Source organism: Pseudopipra pipra, chromosome 2 (genome assembly GCF_036250125.1).
Source record: "Pseudopipra pipra isolate bDixPip1 chromosome 2, bDixPip1.hap1, whole genome shotgun sequence".
Lineage (NCBI taxonomy): Eukaryota > Metazoa > Chordata > Aves > Passeriformes > Pipridae > Pseudopipra > Pseudopipra pipra.
Window position 1 is genome coordinate 87,568,231 of NC_087550.1, and position 24,275 is coordinate 87,592,505.

The following is a 24,275-nucleotide window of genomic DNA, read 5'->3' on the forward strand; positions in this document are numbered from 1 at the left end:
ACATAAAATAAAGGTACCTTTAAGAAATTTCCAATTTGGGCTCCCCTTCTTGTTTTAGCACTTTGGTACCTCTACCAGCTTGACATACACATGTAAAAAAACCCCTTAAAAGCACACAAAACATTGCCTTAGTCTGCAATTTTAAGCTCTTTTTCTGACCCAAATTTGCATTTTTATCCCTTGAGCTGAAAGTAATCATCTTGTTAAAAGGTAATATTTGCATATGTTGCCTCCTTCAGACAAATCTGGGCCTGAGTTTTAAGACCTACTTAGTGATTCATTCTTCAAACAGCGAGAAAGTGTGAGTTGTGCATCCTGCTGCTTTAGAAGCAGGTTTGTAGCTGTCTGCTACAATGTTCAAAAGCAAGCCCATGTTCAAAACAGGTAAGCAGTAGTCTAAGACTCCTTCTGAATATCAAGGCTAAAATCTTCTACTTGGGCTATGCCTAAATTAACACTTATGGGGCACCAACAGGAAGGGTGGAAATGGAAGGGCAGGCACTGACCTCTTGTCTCTGATGGCCAGTGGCAGGACCCGAGGGAATGGCATGAAGCTGTGTCAAGGAAGGTTTAGACTGGATATTAGGAAAAGGTTCCTCATCCAGAGGGTGGTCGGGCTGGAACAGGCTCCCCAAGGAAGCGGTCACAGCACCAAGCCTGACAGAGTTCAAGAAGCATTTGGACAACACAGTCTGGGACACATAGTGTGATTCTGGGGGTTGTTCTGTGCAGAGCCAGGAGTTGGACTTGATGGTCCTTGTGGGTCCCTTCCTACTCAGGACAGTTTATAATTCAATAAATTCTGGTTCAGCAAGGTAACTCAGCTTAGGGGCAGCGCACCAGAATATGTGTAACTATAAGCTTCAGTTCTACAGAAGCAAGCAAAAAAGTTAGGATTTTTCCTGGTGTAGACTTTAGGACTGACCTGACTTTTTGGGAGACCTCCGACCACTGACAACTGCACCTGACTTCACCAAGGGTTGTGCTCAGTGTCTACCAAGGACTTTTACTGAGATGTCAGACTTCAGATTAAAGATATGTATTTGAAAATTTTCCCTGCCCTCTACAAAATTATGAAAAATCATGCACTAAAGCTAAAAATAACTAGGAGCCTTTTCTGCTATTTATTCTGCAGAGACTAGCATGATAGCACTGCCTCAGTTTGAGGCATAATACTCTGCAGATTTTTGTCTTTTATTACAGTGCTTCAAGCTACTGTAGTCCAACCAGCCTTGGAGACCATACAGACAGTTTGCAAGTGTTTGTACTGCACAGTCCAGACCTTTTGATGTGTGGAAGTCTGTACTTGAGGACCTATATGGTCACTTTATATCTTACCTTCCTAGCTATAAGAAAAACACCAACGGAAGTGGGAAAGTTTCCAAGAATGAAAGTTGCATGATAGGCAGCCAGTTTTGAGGGTTGGTTTAGATAGTTCGGATTAAGTGTTAATCCTCTCACTATGTTTTAGTGAAACAATTATTACTGAAATCCTCATTATGATTCTGTGGTAGTTCATCTATGTATCTCCCAAGGATAATGCTGAGATTATTAACAATTAGGTGCTGGAGATTTTGTAATTTAAACACTGTAACAACTTTAAAATTAAAAGGCAAACACAGGAGTAAAATTTTATAGTTTTGAATTGTATGCAAACTTGGACAGGATAAAGTTCCATGCACTTTAAAGGGCTTGATGTAAAATACCATTTAATTTCAGAAAACCCTTAATTTGTTTTTGTGCTGGTACAGAATATAATGTAGGTTAAATATCTGAAAAAAGAGACAAAACACTTAAAACATTTGATCTGCCTCCACCTTCTCCCTGACTCTGTGCCGTTCATAGCTGTTCTAATCAGCCATCTATCATTATGTCCTCTTACCCTTCTCTCTGTCCCTCTCCCTGCATTATGGCTCTATTCAATCTCATTATGCCTTCATTTAACATATTATTCACACATAGTCCTTCATCTCTGTCTTCACTGCTAAAAGCATAGTCAACTCTGTGGACCAGAATCAGCACTCTGAAAATCCCTTAATGGAATACAGAACATTATAGAAAGGCCAAGTGCCACACATTATGCAATAACTGCACATGTAGTTACTGCAATTATGCACACCAATTCAGCATGGTGCATGAATCAATCTAGAACGAACAAGACAATGATGAACACTGTGGTCTAAGAAACAGGATCACTGCACGTTTAACACAAGATGCTTTTATTAACAATCACCTCTCTTTAGTCAGTCACCTGTGCAGTTTGTCCATTCATCACCTACACCAGTTTGTACTTTAGCAGGGCATGTTTTCTAGAGATGTCACCCAGAGAACTGACTGAAGAGAAAGCCTTGACTGTTACTTAGAAAGGGTCCCGTAACCTGTTTTATATACACATAAAGGAGCCTCAATCAAAAAGTTATGTGGAGCTTTACATATGAAACACTGAGTTTGACTCTAAATGAAGAAGGCACTAAATCTAAATCAGTGGAAAGAAAATATGCACCAAAATACCAAGCAAGCAGGCAAACAGAAGTGGGTGGCATTCTCCTTTCTTTCTCTCCTATTTTCTCTCCCGACCTACTCTAACACAAAGTTTCAAACAAGTTGTGTGATCTGATAAAATATGGAGTGGGTTGCACAGTCAGGGCCATATTTGAGAAACACATAATTAGGATGGTATTCTGTCCCTGTAGGGAGCTCCAAATGCTGGTTTTTTCCTCTATTGTTATGGATTTCTTTGAAAGTGTGGAGACAGACCCCACAGGGGAGAAGTCATAGCTGTCTTGGGGCAGAATGACAATTCTTTTTTAATTTCTTCAGCAAGAAGTAGCACTGAACTGGATGGAGATGCAGGAGCGCCTTGGGCATATTTTTTCCAGTGTAGACAATGATTAATAGAAGAAAGATGATATGAATGACTAGTATTACTGCAATTCATTTTAAGTCACAATAAAGCTAGCTACAGGGTCTGGTAATGCTAATTTGCTGCTAGCAACTTCATCCCTCCCTTCTTGGGATGAAGAAGATCTGTAAGTGCATGCCTGATTGCCAAGTTGTTCTTCACTGAACAGTGCAACATGGTGAAAGGAAAATATTACACATAAGCTCCTAGAGCATCCTGTTGTGCACTCTATTCCATTATGCCCCAATTAAATAAGAGAGTTTGTGGTATCAGCTATTTGCTTTAATTTCAGATGTAGGCAGAATCACGGCAGCACACCTCGCTAGACTTCTCAGTACTTGATTCTCAGTCTGCATTAAGATACACATCTGATACAAGAAAAGCACGGCTGCAGGAGAAAGTGCATTTGCTGACTCTGTGTGCTTGATCTTACAAATGAATCTGATCTCCCTTAGCAGGAGCTGGGGAACAACATCTCTGAGAAGTCACTGCTATTCATCACTGACTCTAATGCACCATTCATTCTTTCCTGAACTCTGTAAAAGGGCACTGAGGGTACTACATCAGAGACTAGGGCACTGAGGATTCACCCTCAAGTCCTGCACATGGCTGTGAATGTTACATTGACTAGGAGCATCTGGTTTCACCTCTTGCTGCCTCCTATCCCCAGAGCAGCAAAACTTCCTGCCTCTACCGTAAGACTCATTTTATTAGAGTCTGCTTCATACTGCCTTGCAGTTCAGGCCATATCCCACACATCACCAGCACGTGTGCCCCAACTTCTCATACTCTCTGAAATACCAGAGGCAGTTGCTCAGCTCAACATACAGATGTTCCACGCACAGGAAGCAAGAAGAGTCCTATGACAGAACTTTGCTTGGAAACAAGCGGGCAAGAGTCTTCTCACTTCTGCTAACAGAACACAGATTCCCCTCTCAGGGCCTAGTAACGCAACTATCAGCCTCCTCACCCTGCCACACCACAGGACATAAAGTAGTTCTTTCACTGTGGAGAAGTAAATACGTGACAAATGTTTGTGAAGTGCCCAACACGGTTCAGTTCCCACCCTGAAGGACACTGCCCTATGCTACAGCAATATGCAATGACAATAAAGGCAGAGCTTACTTCTTCCATCTCTGCTGTCCCAGGATGTTTAAGGAGAAAAATTAAAGAACGACCGTTTTGTTCTTATCGTAGAAAGAGGTGACAAATACTGGCCTTTCAGCATAGGCTGTACTTTAAACCTCTAAGACTTCCAGAAACACATCACTTGTTCAAATACAAACATATCAAACTATCAACCTACCTGAGCTTCTGTGGACAACACACTCAAATAAGAACAGAGAACATCTGGCCATTATAATGAATTACCCACGGTACAAAACATAGGGTAAAAGCATGCCACCAATACCAGAACATAGGATCTTTTCAGCATGTCATTATTTCTGAGGCTGAAGATCCTTTAGATTTGTCTGCCTCTAAGTTAGGATGAATCTCTGAACCCTTGCATTCAGTGTCAACAGATGATCACACATTATAGTAGTAATCACTAAAATTATATTACCTTACTCCACCTTTCACAGATGAAAATCAGCATGTGTATCCAGTTCTTTTTTCAATAAAGTCTGAAAGACACCAAAAGGACAAATTGTTTCTGACTGAATAGATCCAAATAAACAGGCTAGTAGTATAGGAAATTTTTGGGGAGGCGAAGTAATAAAAACCACTAGAAACTGGTAAAAAATGCAGAGTGTTAACATTTTATAACATAGCTTCATTTGAAAAAGAATTTGAACTGTGGATCAGTTCTGAGGAAAGAGAACATAACAATAAATTTGAAAGTGAAATTTCTGTTCTGCCTAAAACAGCTGCCCCTATCCTAACATTTCACTTACGGTCTGTTCTCAGCCCCCATGGTGATCTTAAGACATGATCATTATTTTGGAAGGGTACTGCTCCAAATTTTCAGTTTTACACTTTCTGAAATGATGCAAGTGCCATGCTGCAACCCAACAGTACAGTGCTTTTTAGGGGTAAATTAGGAGCAGAAGGCATGAAGGCAATTGGGGTGTTGGAAAGTACAAAACCTGTTGGGATGAAGAGTGAGGCACACAGACAAAACCAGCACAGTGCTGTCCACATGGGGAACAGCCCATGGGATGAATTATCTCTACCTACTTAGTCACTACAAAAGCAAATCCAGAAGTAAAGTAACACGTAGTATAAAAAAATGTGGCAGATCAGGATGTGGGAGCAAACTGGAGAGCTAAGTATGGATGAATCTGATGAGTGACTGGCTGGGCTACAGGACAGTCCAAGACAGCAACCAGTTGAATACACTAGCTCACCTTCTCAGTGTTTTAACTTGAAGGCAAAAAAGAGACAGGCTTCTTCTAATGCAGTCTGGGCTAGATCCCAGACATATCATACCATACCTCAGATATATCAGTTTTTAGTTCTTTTTTTTTCTAATGTCATGAAGCTGGAACCAGTAGTAACGTTTCATGCTTCCAAAAGTATTACAGAAAGAAAACAATGATTTATAAGTAATTACTTAACTGCACAACTGACGCACCACACAAATTGGTCATTCAGTTTCACACCTCCACCTCTCTATTTACACTCAGAATTATAGAATAAAAACATTAACTCTCTATCGGGGAGGTAGCAAATAACTCCATGGATCAAATTTTTTATCTTAAGGCTGAAACACAAACTTTTCAGCTAGTATGCTCTCCAGGGCAAGAAGTATGATTTTCAAACTGAAATATCTGCCATTTTGCTTCAACAGAGCATGTTAGAAATCTGACTGTGGTACCACAAAACTGTGACAAGGCAACAGGTTCCTATGTAGAGAGGATGTTTCTCTAGTAAAATGTGTAGATGAGGCAAATATATAAATACATACAGTAAGATTAAGAAAGCTAAAGCTTTAATTTACAGAAAAATGCACTGATAGTCATAAGCAGAACACTCCTTAAAACATTAAATTCAGTGAAAATTTATACATAAAGCAGTGTTCAGATTTATGATGCAGTAATTAAAATGCAATTCCTCAGTTTAGAGTGCTGCGTGTAAATAAAATCAGTTACACTGTTGTGTGAATAACTGGAAAATCAATACTAAAGAAGAACCAGTACTGCATCACAAAGGTCTGATGGTAGTTCACCTAGTTCCCAACAGCGCAGTACAAACTTGTGAAATTTAGCATGGAGTGCATGACCCCCATGCTTTCAGACTTCAGGTAGAATTCCATCAATCCCAGCTGCCTTGCCAATTTTCACCTGCTGTATGGCCTTGAGGGTTTCTCCTAAAGTGGGGGCAGTATCCAATTCATACTTCACCCGTTGTTGTGTGATGGACTGAATAGCTGAGTCTTGGACTACATGGCTAGTACTGAAGAGAGTCTGAAAGTGTTCAGACCATCAATTCAGAATGGAGGTTTTGTCTGTCAGAAGCGTTTGACCATCAACGCTGAGTAGAGGGCTTTGTACCTGGTATGTAGGCCCGTATGCTGTTTTCAGGGCTTCACAGAATCCTCTGTGATCACCCATGTCTGCGCATAGTTGTGTTTTTTCAGCTAGACTGATCCACCACTTGTTCTGGATGTCACGGAGTTTCTGTTGGAGCTTGCTGCACGAGAGACGAAAGGCTGCTTTTCTTACGTGACAGGATGGCAGTGCAAGGTGTGCTTGGTGGGCGCTTCTCTTCTTCCTCAACAATTCCTGGATCTCTTGATTGTTTTCATGGAACTAGTCCTTGTTCTTCTTGAGGGAGAACCCTAAGGTTTCTTCAGAGGATTGCAGGATGCTGCTTTTAATATGGTGTCAAAGTGTTACAGGAGAGGTATCTGTAGATTCTGTGGAATGGTTATTGAGCCTGGTTTGAAGATTGGCCTGGAATTTGTTTCTCACTGTGGCTGATTGGAGATTGTTAACTTGGAGTCTTCTCCTTGGGATACTGCCCCTTTTAGGTTTGAATTTAAGATTGAGGTTAAGTTTACAGCTCACAAGCTGGTGGTCTGTTTGGCATTCTGCGCTGGGCATCACGCAGGTATGGTGGACATCGCAGACATCTCTCTGTCACACCAAGACTAATCGATGAGGTGCCAATGCTTAGATCTGGGGTGCATCCAGGTTGTCTTCAGACTATTTTTCTGCTGAAAGATAGTATTAGTGATGGCAAGCTGTTGCTCCGCACAGAATTCTAGCAGAAGTCGACCATTATCGTTGCGGCTTCCAACACCATGCTTGCCTAATATACCTTTCCATGCTTCAAAATTCCTTCCTACTCTGGCATTGAAATCACCAAGGATAATGATCTTATCATCTGCAGGAACCTTCTGGGTAAGGTGGCGCAGGTTGGTGTAAAATTTATCTTTTTCAGCAGGGTCAGTTGGGAGAGTTGGGGCATATATACTAAAGAGGACAACGTGTTGCTTGTTGTTTAGTGGAAGGCATAGAGAGATAATGCGGTCAGAATGACCTGTCAGCAGATTTTTGAGTTTATGAACAATAGAGCTTTTTATCATGAAGCCGACTCCTGAGAGATGCTTTTCGGTTGTGGGTTTACCTGACCAAAAGAGTGTGTAACCGGCACCATGTTCTCTGAGGCTGCCTTCCTCGTGAAGGCGAACTTCACTGAGAGCAGCAGTGTCGATGTTGAGACGTGACAGTTCCTGGGCAATTAGGGCAGAGCAACATTCAGGACGTCCACTATCCGCTGAATCAAGCATGGTTCTGATGTTCCAGCATGCTAGAGTTAATTTGAGTACAAACAGAAGATTTATGTCACTGCTAAAACTAGACTCAATAACTCAGGAAACTCCATCCAGTCCTATGCTTCCTTGAACTCAGCAGCAAACCATCTAAAATTTCTTACAAAATTATACTTCTTCATAGAAGTGGCCTATAAAACAGCTCAAGTTTTGCTCTCTTCATTGTCCAAGGTGAAGGCAGAATAAACTTGAGGTTCATTTATACGACTGTCAGTTTAGATGAGAAGTTACAAAGCATTTTACTTACCCTGGCTTTTGAAGAGTCCCTCAACGAGGACAGAGACACTTGACATTATGTGGAGCTCTTTTCAGGGTTAAATGTGATATGCAAATTTTCAGCAAAGAATTCATATGCTATAATAAATCATTATTATTTTGGTAAATTCAGTGCAGGAACACAAAGTTCCAATTTGGTATCCTTTATAATTTCGACTGCATTTATTTAGTATAGTTATTTTTTTTATTTTTCCATTCTAAAAGCAAGGCACGTACTGTGAAAGCTCCCAGACACCACGAAAGCTACTCACAAGGCAAGCCATTGCCAGCCACAGTCACAAGATCAAGGACCTGCTACATTATAATCCTGTAATATACTGTACAATCATTCACCTTCAGGACATCTAATATAAATACTTAAATCTGGTCAGTTATTATTCATTTCATTTAAAATTAAGAAAATAACATGGCGGAAATGATAAAGGAATCTAAAAACTCTATTTACAACACTATGACAAAAAATGACTAGTTCTATGGCCACAGGCAAATCCCTTTCAACTCTGTGGCTCAGTTCACATATCTGTAAAACAGGCACAATGTGACCTAGTAATGACATCAAGTTTCTCTGCTGCCAAGTTATATTCATACCTTGCTCACTACCCTCAGGAAGTCACACCCATTTTGCAGAACATTTGCACTGAGATTAGTGATGTCTTTTAAAAGCAGCCCATCAGTAAGATTTTTAAAAAGATATTGCAACTTCTGCAGAGCAGGCAAGACCTCCCTACTGATTATCTCTGCAAGTTCTGCCCTCCTGCAGATGCCCTCCTGCTCTGCACCCCATTCTAAAAGCAACTTTGGTTCTTCAACTACATTTCTACATATTTTAATGGCACTCCAATTCTGTTGCGCTTTGGTACCTGATCAAGAACCATCAAACTGCTAGCTTTAGCCATAACAACTGAACTGAAGACCAGGAGTACCTGCCCAGGTAGGAGATGCCCAGAGACTCCAATGGCACTTGTATATGAACAGTTCTAACTGTGCACCAACTCAAGGCCCCCTTTCTCACCTTATGTTGTAGAGTTTTAACATTACACTGTCCTGTAACAGCAGCAAAACCACAGCAGAGTCTGGTAATTCACTGCTGCAGACCACACCAAAGCACCATCTTCTTGACGTGTCCTGCCTCTGGCCTTTTGCATTAAGAGATCATGACAAGAAAAAAAAGGATTTTATTAAAGACTGCAGCATGCTTTGGCTTAATTAGAACCATACAGAAATTGTTCTGCAATCAAGTGGTGATGGTAGTTCAAACCTTAAGTGCTCACTGCTAGATTTTAAAAGCCACTCAGATCCTTCGCTGTAAGGAAATGATATACAGTGAGATTTTTTTTCCTCCCCAATTGTCTGTACTTGCAACAAGGGTTACCACACAAACTGAGGAGAACACCAGTTCTCAATCAAATCTGCCACACCATTATTCCAAAATACTGCAGAAAGTGAAGCATGTAACACTATTTTCTGTGGAGGAACATCAAAGTGTTATAAAAAACAAACATAACAGGGAGTATACATGCTCCCACTGGAAATCCCTCACTTTCTCCTCCAGCCTCCCCTCTTCCCTCTTTCTGACTCACTGGACAGCAGCTAAATCATTCCAAGAAGGAAGGAACAATTAATCCTTTTCCATTGCAATTAAACGTGGTGGTAACATTTCTGAAGTGTACCTGCAACCCATGACACCAGGTTTGATTTTGTCTATTAGTTAAGCACAGAAAAACAGAGCTACTTTGACCAGAGCCTAGCTTTGATAGCTTTTATCCAAGTACACTCCAACAGATATGCTATTTCCATGAGAGCTGAGCCAGTCTAAGCTATTGTCTCCCATTGCTTGTCCTAACTTTTCCCCTCCTCCTGTCTGTCACCAAAATGGCACAAGTTGGCATGTTGGTATGACCTCAACTTCTTAAAAAAAAAAAAAAAAAGAGATAGAACCAAGATGGGGAAGGACTGTTCAGATGTGAGGAGCAAGAACCTCTGCAGCAGACAAGCAGCTGAGAATGAACCACACGACCATAGAGCTGCAAACTAATGCTCATTCAAAGCAAGCGGTCAGGCCCAACATAACCCAGAAGACATTTCCTGTAAATGTATTTTAAAGGCTCATGTTTCCAATAATCAGCCTACAAACCCAGAAAGCATGTTCTTTTTCTAGGTCAAAATAGCTATGACCCCTGCTACAAGTCACAAGCAGACAGAAAGCAGAATATATGGTGTATCCTGCTGTGCTCTGTCTGATCTTCTCCTTTGCCTTGTGGCAAATAAAACTCTTTAAAAACTATATATGATTTCCTGAAGTTTTTCCTCATTCCCCATTTTGAAATAACAGTCTTCAGGATTTTAAAGAACACAAACTCACTTTATTCTCAGCAAATTATCATTATGATCAATTTGGCAACTCTTTTTGCAGTACTGACTTACACAAGATGCTATCACCATTATATCTAAATATGCCTTGCACAAAAAGAGGACACTTGCCTTGTCTTGATCTGACTTCCCCAGAATTACTTCAGATTTGTTTGCATTATGTATGCAACCTGTACTTAAACAACATTAAAGTTTTATCTATTTTCACCTCCTGGTTGTGAAGAAAGACAACACACATCTGCGACTATCACTGATCACATCAGTGCTTTAACATTCCTAATGCTGGGATGTGTTCCTGAATGAGTCACAACTTCTTGCTGGGCAGAAACACAGGTACAATTTACATTGCTCTGCACCTGATTTTCATGGAAAGAAAACCATAGTACACAGCAATACCTCCCCAGGTTGAACAAATATAGAGTCAGAACCCACAGCACGCCTCAACATGAGGTCTGTTCCTCACCACTGTCACATACGCACCTCCACAAATCAGTCTAGATAAAGAGTGCAGTCCTTTGAAATGGGAAAACAGGAAAAGAAGATTAAAAGAGACAGTCTCAAGGTCAAACTGGTTTGAACAAGTGGATCCTGTATTTCATATTCTATTTTACATACTAAAGAGAAGCCATGGTTTGATATTACAAGCAGTATCAATCCAATTACCTACTACCTGCTTATGCAGAAAAGATGACGTGACAGTCCAGGACCATGGTGCATCAACTTGAATAGTTTTTAATACTGTTTACAGTAAATTAATTATGTCCAGTATCTAAAACTCTCACTCCCTTCTTTCATTTGTTTTATCAGTGTCACAGTAAGAGACGTTTTACTTAGTTACCAAATGTCCACATGCCTGTCTTCAGGTTTTTTTCTCGTGGGAGGCAATGTTTTCAGGCTAGATAATATTCCATTGTAAAATTAAACATTCAAGTAGCAATGGCTGAAAATTATCTTCATGCAGTGTAACCAAATGATAATTTTCTGAGGGTGTTCAGTTTTACACAAATTGCTGAGATGTCATTGCCATTAGCAGAGGTTTTCTTTACTGCACTGACCTTGTAATGCAGACATATTTTATGAACCCCTAAATGCAACTTGAAAGCTGATGTAAATGGCAACATTGGGCACTCCAGCCATGAAACGTGCAGCACGATATGGGGTAATCTAGGTAGCATTATTAATTTTTGCATATAAATAGTCACAAAATTAGTGTGAAGACACTGTTTTCTTGAGTCTTAGAAATATGAATCACAAAGGAACGGGGGGGGAGAAGTGCAAGTTGTAGGGAAGTTGGGAAAGATGTCATACTTTCAAAAAATAAATATTGCAAACATTCGTCATCAGCTACCACAGCCCTCCCAAATGCCTATTTAACATATCCCTTCAAAGAAGCCTTTTAGATGTCTGTAAATATTGCTGGTGACAATACAGCACTGTGCTAGGAAGAAACGGCTCTTCCCATTTATCCTGGATGTCTTGCTCACGATAGCAAGGGGTATCAAAATCTTCACACAAATTGAGTCAAATTCTTGAGACATGTTCTTGTCTCCTCATCACAAATATAACACCATCTAAGCAGATCTTCACTGGTAAGATCTGGCCTCCATTTGTCTTTCTTCTAAATTTTATGTAAAATTGCTATTTAAAGACACCACTGTTTTTTTAAAGAGAATATTCTTCCACATGTCAAATTTTTTTGTCCCTCAATAAAATCTTACCAGTGGCCTCGTGTTACGTTTTGACTTTCCATTAAATTAAAGGCTGTGATGTCTACATATCTGAAATATAAATCCCACAATGAGCACAGGAAAGAACATTTAGTTCTTCTTGAGCTATTAAGAAATACTCACACCTCACAAAAAGGTCAAAGCATTTACAATGAAGTAAAAACTGAGACACTATGGGTGTTGAAGCCAAGCCCCTCCCTTCCTCGGTTCACACACACACAGACGCTGGCAGGCTCCCCTCACTTCCAAGCACAAAGGCAGCTGTTTCCTTCATGCTCTCTCTGTGCAAATGGAAGTTTATCCTTCCATGTGCCCAACCAGGTTCCCCCTCTCATTGCTCTCTGTACCTTGAAGGTGCTCATCCCTTTCCATATGCCCATGCAGTGAAATGACACGGTGTCTTCAAAAGGCAGTAATACTCATGAGTATTCAATCCCAAAAGATGTCAGTAAAAAGCAGGCAACAATAAAGGATGTAATTTCATCATATAGCACTAAATGTGACAAATTAACCTTGTGCCACGGGAGACAATTCTGACTGTATTTCACTCTGATCCCTCCAGTCATGGCTTTGTGGAGCTCATCAAAATAAGCCTATTGAGCACCTCCTGCAATGGTAGTGGTGGTTTCACTCCAGAGACCACAGGTTTCACTCCAGAGACCACCATCGAAGCATGGATTAAATGCTGTCCACACAACTCCCTTCAATTCAACTCCCACTTCTTACCTAAATTTATAACATTGCCTACATTCTTAAGTGGATATTTCTAGTTAACATGTATTTTAGTGAAAGTGCTGTAGATAAACTGATTGTAAAAATTCAGTAAAGATGACAAAGCCCTGTAGGATTTCTCACAGGAGCCTCTGTAAGACACCATATCACTTCAAGACAAACTTACAACTAAAACTTCATTTAATTTGCTTCTGCTCAGTAATAAGCAATACCTAGTGTTGGGAAAAAGTAAATTACATAATGTATAAATTCCTACACTAGTTTTTAAATTCTAAAAATGACCAATCTGCAAACATAAACACTCTCAAGTTACTTTTTAAGACAACAAGCAATTTCTCTGAAATTCATACATTTGACATCAAACTTGTCCCAGTTCCCTTCTATTCCTGAGCTGAACTGCAGAATTCATAGGAGAGCAGCCAAGAGAATCCTGTCTAATTCACCATTAGTCTTTCTTTATGAAGTCCATTTCTGGTCTAGTTTGCAAGTCTGCCTCACTGCATATGTACCAGCAAAAGAGCAGCCACTTTTCCACGCAACTTTTCTGCATAAAATCACTATCCTGTAAGAAGGATCAATGTTTTTCATACCATGTTTTCATCAGAATCTACAAAGCAATGGGACAATGATAAGAAATCTTTCTTATGTAGGCAAAACCACAAAGGCCACATTCTTCCTATTACTCACTACCTCCTGTTTACCAAAATTGAAAGTCATCTGCTTAGCTAAGGAACAGAGAATAATTTGATGAACTTTTCCCAGACACCCACATTCAAGGGGCTTATGACAGAAAGACCTCACTCTAGCCAGCTTAGCTGCATGCATTTTTATGTCATGTATTTACAGCCACGTTATTTAGTGATAGGAATATTTGTGACACAATCCTTTTCATACAAATCCTCCATGCTATCATACAGAGCTCAAAAGAGCTCTTCCTGAAAGCTTTCCTGAAGCAACAGAAGACACTGTCAGCATGGTATTATTTATTTCACGTCCTTCTATGTGCATGAAACAAATCAATATTTTACCATGCTGGTCCATATGTTCTCAGGAGAAACCCTCGCAGCTGCTTGACAGAAATAACATCGATGCCAGGGAAAAAAATTAATCTTTTGCTTTGAAGTCGGACTATTAGTGTCTATTTCTGAAATGAGACAGAAGAAATCTTTTATAGTAGTTTCTATTTTATGAATCTGGGACTTATAATACATTCACCCATCACACACAGGAAACCTGATGAAGTTATTGGCTTTTTAGTACAATCCAAAATATTGTAATGCTGTCTTCTTCTTTTTTTTGTTTTTAAAGCAGATTTGCTGCCCAAATAACCTGCAGAAATTAACATACTCTGTTATTCACTTCTGCCTGTAGCTGCTTTGCCATCTGACACTAGCAACTATTTATCTAAAGAGTAAATTTGAATTAAGGATCATGAACCTGCTGCTTTTAAATTGTGTTTCACCTGAACACAGAAGGTCAATTCACAGTTATGTGAGACATCAAACCTACGAATTCACTGTCATGTATTTAAGTTAATACAGCAGAATCAGAGGTACTCTGCTGCTTTAAAAAGCAAAGCATCAAACTGAGATGAAAACTGAGCTAATCCTAGATTTTTGTGTCCCTATAAAATACCAGGAGAATTCTGCACAGAAATAACATAACCCTGCCTATAATCTCATTTAACCAGAGCAAAATGAACTATTCTGATCCTTACACTGGCTCTGACTCCAGAGCAGGGCAGGGAGACTATAGTCATGAAGGACTGGTCAAGTGGAAACTCAGACCCTGAAGGCAAATGAAAGGACCATCATTGCTATATTCAGAGTATAGGCTGTACCCTTCACTCTTAATTTAAACTAGCACATGCTTAATACACAAAGGTTTCAACAGATAAAAATTGAGACTGTGACTTTTTCTGTGTGATACAAAAGCTCATGCAATGCAATGAGGTGAGAGCCCCTCTAACAGTTGCCTTCCAGGGCAAATAGGATGCTCACCACCTCTCTGTGTCCCCCTGCTTGAACTGCTCCAGGACTAAGTGAGGAGCTTTTCAGGACACAGTAGAAACAAAGATTTAACAGTTCTTTCCCCCTCCTCTGTAAAACCAGGCAACAAATGTAATCTAAACAAGATTCCTGTTCTTCACAGAACAGGAAAAGGGACCAAAGGGATGCCCTCTAGACACACACACATTTACAAGATCCCCAAAGTAACTGAAGTAAAAATTGTCATCTCTAAAAATTATGCAAATAAAAAGAATTCTCCAACAAAGAAGATGGTTCAGAATTGCAAACAGTGCTATTCATACTGTTCACGTCCAAGGATTTTATTCTAGTATTACTCCAGTTTACATGGGCTTATTTCTAACATGCAAAAAAAAGAAACAAAAAAAAAGAATCAACTCATACAGACTTTTTCCCTCCCTCCATTTCAAATTCCACTTTGAAAACAGAAATGCTGTTCTGTTCTATTCTGTGACAAGGATGTACCACACAAACACTAATATACTGCTGTTTTTTCATATACTGCAGTGTCCTTTTTCAGGAAGTCTAATGTCAAATAGCAAATCACTATAGAAAATATCACAACCTTTTTTTTTGTGGGAAAAGAATATAAATCCTTATTCAGTGCATGGACCACCTTTTACTCTGTGTAAAACAGAGCATTTAATACAGCAGTGGTATGGTTTGGGTTGATCATTAGGCTAAATTGTAATACAAAAAAAAAATCACCCATATTAAAGATTACTCATACAAGTTCATTTCTATTACAAGATTGGATTTCCCCTAAGTTCTTCACCAGCCATTTAGCAAGGCTACTTATAAATCATTGCTGATGTCGCTTTTGTGTAAAACAAGAGAGTAAGTGCTTCCCCTCATTAGAGGTCTCAGAGCTTCAAGAATTTTGTAGAAATGCTTTATTTATTTTCTCTATGCCCCTCATTTCTCCACTTTCTACCCACAGCAACAGCTGTGTTTCCTGCAGAGTCATTTCCGCCTGTCACGGCGGGGAGAGGTAGAACAACATGCCCAAGGACGATGCCACTGTCCGTTTTGAAACTTCTGCCCAAGGACTGAGAAAGCAGAACATGTAAGAGATCAGAGTTAATCCAGCAGCGTTGCTTCCCAAGTGCCAGGAAGGCTGATGAAGGGCTCAGAATAACAAGGTTAGGGCATGGCCACAAAATAAGCCACAGAAAAAAAAGCAGCAGGTTTTACAAAGGAAAAAAAAACAAATAAAGGACAGCTGAACACCCCACCCTGTTGTTTGTGACACAAGCAGCACAGGGGCAAAAGGGAAGAGCTGAATTTCATAAGCTTTGCATCATTTAAGGCTTGCCTACGTGGAAAAACTACCAAGGGGAGAGAATCATTAAACAGGTTACACCAGAGGACCTTAAAGTGAGAATCAAAAAGGGGGCTTAAATTTCGGCAGGAAGTTCAAAAAAGCTTTAGCAAGGGCAGAGATAACAAAACATGGCTCTGTAGAGACATGCAGAGATGAGAAAAACAGCCATGATATCCTGTAGGCAAGGAACGGGAGTGAAGAACAGTAAGCTGGGATCTTGGCTTCACAGAAAAGAAAGGCCAAGGAGATCATGAACTCTCACAGTTCAAGTCCTGTCAAAAGTACCAGTGAAATAATCCCCATAGCTTCTGGCATTTGTTACCTTTGCAGTCTGATGCAAAGCCAACTTAAGGTAACAAAAACTAACTTTCAGAGGGCCTAGAGGGCAGGCTTCGACAACACCTCTTATACTTAACTACAAAGTCCCAGCATAGAAGGATCAGACGTATCTGGTTTCTTTGCACTTAACACAGATATGATCACTTCCCTGCACAAATCACTCCTACCTTGGATATTTATGTTTTCAGTTGTAACTTGTTAATATATCCCAAAGAAGGCATATAATTATTGATACAGTATCACAACAATCACTACTAAAATTGCCTTAGTTCTTCCCAGAACTTCTCCAACTGTCTAGCTATCTTGCAAGATTGGACTTTTTGTTCTTTTTTTCAGCTGATGTTCTTCCTTCAGGTGACGTTCTTTTCCACTTAATGGCATTCCAGCAGCAGACAGAGGGACATAGCAGGCAGCATGAGAACGACATGAATCAGAGGGAGTTCTCTCTGGCAGGCAACTCTTGCACAAAGAGTTTATGGACAAGTACGAGGGAGAGGATGTCTTCAGGGTTGTGTTGACTCAGGGGCTGTCATCCTGGTCTTTAGATGTTAAGCATGTTTTTCAAATGTCTTTTAAAAAACATTAACTGTTAATTATTTAACTGCACCCCCAAAGCATTAATAAAGAAATTACGTAAACTTAACTGAATATAATTGAGTTTTATTAAAATAAATTATTTGTTCTCTTTTGACATAATACAGAATTCGTACTGTAAATTCATATATGCTTAAAGGCAATCATGAAGGCAAACACAACTCCAACAGAATCCTGGAAAACAATTCAGACACAAATCAGGGCAAAAATTAAGACTGCAAAGACTTTTATTTCTACTTATTTGGTTTTGGAAGGGGAAGGAAAGACTGTCATGTACCAGAAGTTTGTTAGTGAACAGTCCCAAAATAAAGCCTAATATTGTTAAAACTAGCTTGTATTTATAATGCTGTAACGTGAGAAATATTTTATATCAGAAACATAAATAATTAAAATTAGTCACCAAAATGTTGCTCTGGGAGGTGGGTGTCCCTGAGTGCCTTTGCTTGAAAAGCTTCTCTCACACTATAGTTTTCCAAGTTGGACGTCACAAGAAGTATGAAGATACTACAAATGCACTAACAAACCTTACTTTACATTTTATTAAGAAACCTAATATATTTTAAAATAGAAAGTAACATCAAATCTAGTTAATTCATAGCAATGAAAACACCGTGCATCAGCAAATGCTATAAATTAACAAACAGAAGAACCTAAAGCATGCTGTCATTTTTAAATGCCCTTACTACAGCACCAATTTTTTTGAGATGAGAAAATAGTGGTCATTTTTATGTAAATTCTACAAGGAAATTAGTGATAGTTTCAAGTACCTGAAAGTAAGCTAGTAAATGATTGGGTTTTGAAAATACCCTCATTCTCTCATTCTGAAAATAACACACAAGATAATAGGCTCCTTTGTTACTAAAAGCAGCTGCCAATCTCACTGTAACATGCACTTTCAAAGGACACTGCCTTCCAAACCCAAAATAAATGGGGGGGAAGTAAAAAGGAAAGAAAGAAGAAATTAAGATAAATTCACTATTGCAGTTCAAAATCAGAATCCCTAACTTATAAAAATTTCTTGTGGGGAATACAGCAAAGGCTCGAGACTCAGTGAATTCTACACGAGAATAATAAGCAATACCAGTCAAAACTACATTAAAATTACAGCATCAGAGTGAATAAAACAGCAGTAAGGCCACTACAAACAAATGTTTTATCCACTCTGCACATGTCAACACTAACTAGAAAACTAGAATATGTCCTACTTTTTGCATATAACGAATTGTAAGAACAGGGCACACGTGTGTGTGTATATATATATATGTATATATATATATATATATATATATATATATATATATATATATGAGCTTTTAGAGGCACAAGATGAAAACTACCTCAATATCTGGATGTATCATTTACAGTATTCGAAGAAACTATTTACATCCAGGCACTGCACGGATCACATGCACAGTCTCAGCCTGATTGCTGAAGGCAAAACAACACCGTGATTCTAAAGGTAAACAATTGTTTTGCTACTTGTAATGCCACTGATTTTTATTCTAGTGACACAGAAATTTGGAAGTCAGTAAATGCAGCTTTAAGCAAGAACTAGAGAACTGCAGTGCTCTCCAAAGAACAGAGAGCTGCTTAAAAACTAATTGTTTCCCTTGCCCTACCATCTAGCAGCACTGTTTCTTCAAAAGAGGTCTTCTGTCCTTAACATGGCTGCCATGCCTTACATAACATCAATGAATGAGAAGATAGTTATTTTGTTTCCTAGGACTCATGCTGCCCATTAGCCATATGATTCTCCATATGGCACAGCAAACAGTCGAGACAAAGCTTTGCAGTAACGCAGCTCCGAAGATCAGCATCCTCTGAGAATAACAGCAGCAGAAATTCAGACTTTACGAGCTCCAAATTCCCTTTTATGTATTTTTCTAGTAAATAAACAGGAATTCTTACCTTATGAAAACAACAGTAACAATAACGGTGCTCAGCATAGCCTCCTGTCTGTCATCTGCACTCGTAAAAAAAAATCTTGGTGCAACTGTCTGCTGCAGCAGGTAATCAATAATATAACCTGCTTCTTCTGTTGCCAGAGCTGCTCCATCTGAACGCTAGCTAACGTGAACACTGTCAGTGTGAGTCATACCAGTGACTCAGAGCAGATGCAGAGCTGCAGGAGGAGTTTAAGTTTCAAGGCTCCCTCTTGGTCCCTTTCTGTCGCGCAGACACTCACTGTCTGCCTGTGTATCTGTGTGTGCCTGCAGACTGCCCCAGCTTATTCTTTCAGCAGCGAGTTTAATTTCATCCTCTACATAATCAGGGATGGGGGGGGAGGTTTGGTTTGGATTTTGTGGTTTGTCTTTTTCCCCTAGAATAGCAATTCTGTTTCTTTCTTCACCACAAATATATTTATCATGAATGCAAAAGCTTGCTCTGCAAACCAAGTCGATACCATGGCATGTAAGGTGATGTGCTACTACAAGATACTTGTATGCTCACACCTCACATCAAGACTAAGAGAAGAACTCAAAAACCCCAGGAAAGATTCTAAAACAAAATTATTCAGTCTGGGCAATATCCATGTATCATGACAACTTTATAGCAAAGTGTCTCTGATTTCATCAAGTACTCTGGAGAGGGCAAATTTGGTCTCAAATGCAGTGAGATGAAAGAACTGTAGGAAGGACTCTGGAATGCACACAAGCAGAAACCCTGTGCGCCTGACCCCAGTTTAGCAGGGATTAGAGCCTACAGGAGAAGAGAATAGCTACATTACAGACAGGAGCAGCACATTTGGGTTCAGGGCTGAGTTCCGGCAGCCTCCCCCCACAGCTATCCCTGTCACTAGGTACTGATCACCTAGTCAAAGAAGCATTTTGATTACCTATTTCACAGGCCTGCCAGCCTCCCTACCACAAAACACTGAGAAACAGGCATCATGAAGCCAAAGTTAGGCACTGAATACTGGACAGTGTTGACATGCTATGCTGCACTGATCACAAGTATTTCTGAAAGGCACAGCAGTTGCAGTGTTGAACAGATCTAGACTTCCACAAAGGCAGATGAAGCCACCACGTCAACCACATGGAAACAAATCAGGGTGGGATGAATCGAGCAAGTATTGTCAAAAGAAGCTGCTGGCCCAAGGAACAATGCCATTAAAATCCACAGACCTGATTAACAGTCATTCATATAAACATCCCAGACAGTTTGGGAAAATAGCACTTGGTTTATGTCAAAGCATTTACAGCAGAACATCTTTCCTCATACTTAGCAAATATCCAGTTGGCTATCACCCAGATAAACAGATTTGTGTTGAGATTTCTCATGCAAAGGCTAATATCAAAGCATGACTTTCATGGTTCTTTGGGGTTTTTTTCATTTTAAAGAATTCCTTCTTCTGCAAGGCCCAATCAAATGAAAGGTACGCCAGCTCAATACAGGTATCTGCACAGCACTCTTCAGTACTGAATCTGGTTGTTAAAACCACTGAACAAACTTCGTGCTATTGATGGTGAATGTTTACTCCATGTATCTCAAAGCAGCCAAGAACACTGCCTTGGCAGGGATCAAGAGATGAGAAAGAATCAAGCTGAGCAAAACAATCCTTGAAGCATGCTAACGGAGATAACATAAACAAAGGGGATAAAGAATATCTGGTATCTGTGAAGGTACACTGAATTAAACTCTTTTCCCCTAAAAATATTAGCATGCTATCACTTGGAAAATCTTCTGTTGAATCCCACCCTTTTTCCCAATTTACTAATGACAGTAACCTTTGCTCCTGTCAAGCTTTTGAGGCTTTATTTTTGTGTGTTAAATGCCTGAATAGGCAGAAGAATGCTAAAAACCACAGCATGTCAGAGAAAAAAAAAAAACAAAACACAAAAAACACAACAGCAGCAACAAAAAACCAAACCAAGACCCCTGAGATTTTAAACAGGAAAACTAACAGCAAGGCCATGGTCCAAATGGCCTCTGTTACACAGCCAGAGAAGATAAAACTGAAGGCAAAATTGGATCATACTTCAAATATCTGGGGATTTGGAGGATGGAGTTTTTTTCCTTTTGGGGGTGTGTGGTTGTGGGTTTTGTCTGGTTTAAAATGGATGGCATGAAATTGTATAACTACATTCAATTTTGTGCTGCTGTCCATTTAAGAGCATAGATGTGCATGACAACTGACTCAAAGAAAAGAGCTGTTAAAGGCCTCAAAGTGATAAAACACACCAAAAGTGAGCACACACTGTGTATAATGCACATACTTGCCTTACCTGCAAATGACCCTATCTACAAATCAGAAGTGATTTAGCTGCTCTAGGCAGCAGTTTCCTATTGCCTACTTGATCAGTCATCTTCGCTGGACCTTCTGCAGTTGAAATGGTTTGGACCGTGTGTTAAAACGTGGGAAAATCTGAAGCTTCTTACCCCAACAGAGGTAAAGATACACAGATGTGGGATGAAATCTTGAACAGAAATTTAGTACAGCCTTCTAAACTAACCACTGCTGTAAGAGATTCTGCATTAAGAAGCAGTGTAGACTATTATATACTCCTTAAGGACTACAGATAGTTTTTACCTTTTCTCCTTTCGGAAATAAGAAAGGAAAGGCCTTTTTACAGTACCTATTGAAAATGGTACTAGACTCAAGAACCTTTTTCCTCCTCATCATCTTCCTGTCTCCAGGAATTAGTTTGGAAATTTTTTTAAAAGTCATCATTAAGCCAGCAATGGTGGAAATGGTTTCCCACAGCCTATTCCAGATTGTCAGATTTCTTATTAACCTGGTTTCTCATGAAAGCTCAGAGTCCAGTCAGATTGTTGTTACTGAGAACAACCACCTCTACTTTCATTCCTGAGCCTTTTTCTTCTTAGATTACAATGTCTTGGGGAGGGGAGGGAATGGAAAAAATAAAAAAAAGCATTCATTTTCTTCAAGGGCAGAGCTGGCTCCCAATGCAATAAAGTAACAGAAGCAGACTGAGGACCCCTGCCAGTATCCTCCTGCCCTCACCATCCGAGCCTTCCAGTGATCTTTCCAACAGCTACATTCTCTGCTGCATTCTAATGTTTTGTAGCCTTGTTTTTCTGAGCCGTGTGGAAAGCTGGGATTTCAGATACTAATTTTTGAGGAGCACTGACACACATTTTCAAAACAAAAAGCTGAGCTAATTTCCTGAACAGACTCACATTCTGTTTACAGTTGACACGGGCATTACAGTACTCACCAGGGAACAGCCATGCATGGAGGTGAGCACGAAGCACACACAGAGTAGAAGACACCCACTCCAGAAGGAGTATGTATTTTGAAAATACATATAGGCAAAAAGTTGAGAAGATAAATATTTTTTGCATTATCTTACAAACATAGCTAACTGACTTGACCCATGTCCACAGCAAAGCTAAATTCAGGAACCAGATTTCAGTGTCTTGCTCACCTGACCATCAGACTTCCCTTTCGGTGCATCTCAGTTGTAGGTTCCTTTCTTCCAGCTAATTACCTTTCATGAATATTTTGATATGCTATGACAACAGCATTTTGCCTCTCAGGAAAATTAAGACTCCTACTGGGAAAAGCATCAGAACAAGAATCTTTATCCTGCACAGACAGTGAACAGAGGAAGCCACACATGAAAGCAGAGCTTTAGTGATTAGGTATGGGAGGAGGGAAGAGGATGCATTTACTCCTCAGAGTTATCTGAAGGTTTCTGAAGATAAATAAGAAGACACACTGCAGCAGTTTAACTTTTTACCACCACTACATCATCCATCAATGTCTTGATAGCATCCTGCACCCCTCTAAAAAGCAGTTAGCAAAGCAACTTTTAAGAGGATGTGGGAAACCATTTCCATCACACAAGTACATCTCTTCACTGAGACCACCTCCTCAAGTTACTACTATAGCTATGACCCACGTAAAATATATTTTCTATTTCTAACAACCTAAAGCTACATAGCCAGCACTGGGAAGAGACTACAAAATGAGAATCTTCCTGTAACACACTGCATGCAGATCTCACAGGGAAGGAGTTCCTGCACATCCAGTGAAAATGCAAAACACAACCTAAATGCCCAGTTCCTCTTCATGCTCTGTTCTCAGCAGATGAAACAACAGACTCTGAAAGACTAAGATCAGAGAAATCAGCCAAAACAAGACAAGGACAATGTATCTCATAGCAACAAAGATGTACTGACCATATGAGACTATTTTACAGACACTGCTGTGGCTCCTGCATTTTACATTTGCTGCATGTGAAAGCTTGCTTGGGTAAGAAGGACTCTCCAGATTGCACTTGATGTCAGCATAGAGTCAGCTGATCTTTTGGCAGCCAGCCTGCTCACAGCTATCCACTTCTGCTCTCTTTTTAATGCTAACATCTGTCCATGTTTTGCATTGAAAAGGTCAGCAAGACCCTAATGACACATTAAACCTGATAATCAGATGCACCATTTGCAACTACCATGTGCAAGGTCTCATTCCCCTTATATTCAGAGCTCAGCTTTTTCCTGAAAACACCCAATACAGTGCAAGTGCAGAATTATCTGTAATCTCCAATCTTATATATACACCACAGAGTTCAGTTTGGATAACTAAAAGCATGTCAGAAAACACCTAGTCTCCCCAGGCTTCCAAGAAAATGAAAATTTGTTCTATCAATATAGACACAAGTTTTCCGAATCCAAACAATCTTTATTTTTCTCTACAATGCACAACTACCTCTCTGTTATAAATCAGCATGCCCCATTTTCTGCACTCACACAATTGTTTCAATTGAAAATTGACCTGTGAATCCTAACAAAAGAGACACCCAGTCCTGGGTATAAACTCATTTTGAGGCAAGCATGTTACTGCCTGACTTACCACAGATCCTCACATTGTGTAACAAAATCATATACTCTGATGGGTATTCTCTACATCCACTCATTTTGCTCATTCAATACACTCTATACATTTTCAGACTGAAATTTCTCCTCTTGTCTTCACAATGCAGGACTTGCAGATCTCGTGCTGGTGATGTATGACTGGTAGGTTCTTCAATGCCTCAGAAAGAACAATTGTCAATGGTGGAGAAAGTTGATGCAAAGACTCATTGTTTCCCCAGTACCATCTGCTGCACTGGGTAAACCAAATTAAAAACCAGTAAAACTGAATGCAAAGCTGAACAGTTTGATGACTATTCTGCAGCATTTCTTATAAAATTTACTCCCCATTTACACAAAGAAAGAGCAGCTGTAATATGAGATTTCTGTTTGC

At 39.7% G+C, this 24,275-nt stretch overlaps 1 protein-coding gene across 2 annotated transcripts in view; it reads right to left on the reverse strand.

Annotated features, from left to right (window-relative positions):
- Positions 1-24,275, reverse strand: part of LOC135410013 (cytochrome c oxidase assembly factor 5) — an 85,237-nt gene that overhangs the window by 21,634 nt on the left and 39,328 nt on the right. For both annotated transcript variants that reach the window (XR_010428480.1, XR_010428479.1), the window contains one exon: positions 4,467-4,527. The gene's annotated coding sequence lies outside the window, so the exon portion shown is untranslated. The remainder of the gene's footprint in view (positions 1-4,466; positions 4,528-24,275) is intronic.